The following is an 802-nucleotide window of genomic DNA, read 5'->3' as shown; positions in this document are numbered from 1 at the left end:
AAAAAAAATTGTCCTTTCTTGATTTGTCAAAATGAACGAGTTATTAGGGACAACTAAAAAAGAAAAAGTGGACAAGTAATTAGGGACTTATGAAGTACTCTCTCTACTTCATTTTATGTGAATTGCTGACACTTTTTTCCCCATCATATTTACCCTTCCTTTAATGAGATTCTTAATTATTTTATATTTTCTAGGAGAATAATTTAAAAATAATTAAAATAATAATAATGAAAAGTAACCTTTAATTTTTGTTCTTAAATATAATTCTCAAGGAGTGTGTCGTATCATAATAGTTCACTTGATATGAACTAGAAGTATGAAGAAATATTATTTTTTCTCAAAGCATTTAATGAGTTTGGAGCATTTGAATAACTTGAATAAAGAGGCGTGAATCTTAATTATCAGGTTAATAAACACATTGAAAGAAGTGTAATCAAAAGTTTATGGCTAGAAACAGACAAATACTGTTCCTTTATTTTTGAAAAAAAAAAGTCACAAAAAATTGTGTTATTAATGGAAGCATTGAGGATCAAACTGCAGACGCCAAAGACTTAAATGAGCAAGCTTACCGCTAGAGTGTGAACACCTGTTGTGACTAAAGGTGTACATTACTATATATATATTATTACTATATAAGAAGAGGGAATAAGTATTCACCACAAGTCAACATGTGTTCCAATAAGAATCACTACTAATATCCAATATATTTATATGTGGGGCCCACCACCTTCCACTTAAATACTACATATTATATATTAATTACTATACTCTAAATGACTTAAATACTCCATATTATATATTA

The sequence above is a fragment of the Solanum tuberosum genome, unplaced genomic scaffold, assembly GCF_000226075.1.
Source record: "Solanum tuberosum cultivar DM 1-3 516 R44 unplaced genomic scaffold, SolTub_3.0 scf00263, whole genome shotgun sequence".
Classification (NCBI taxonomy): domain Eukaryota; kingdom Viridiplantae; phylum Streptophyta; class Magnoliopsida; order Solanales; family Solanaceae; genus Solanum; species Solanum tuberosum.
Note: the sequence above shows the minus strand (reverse complement) of the source record.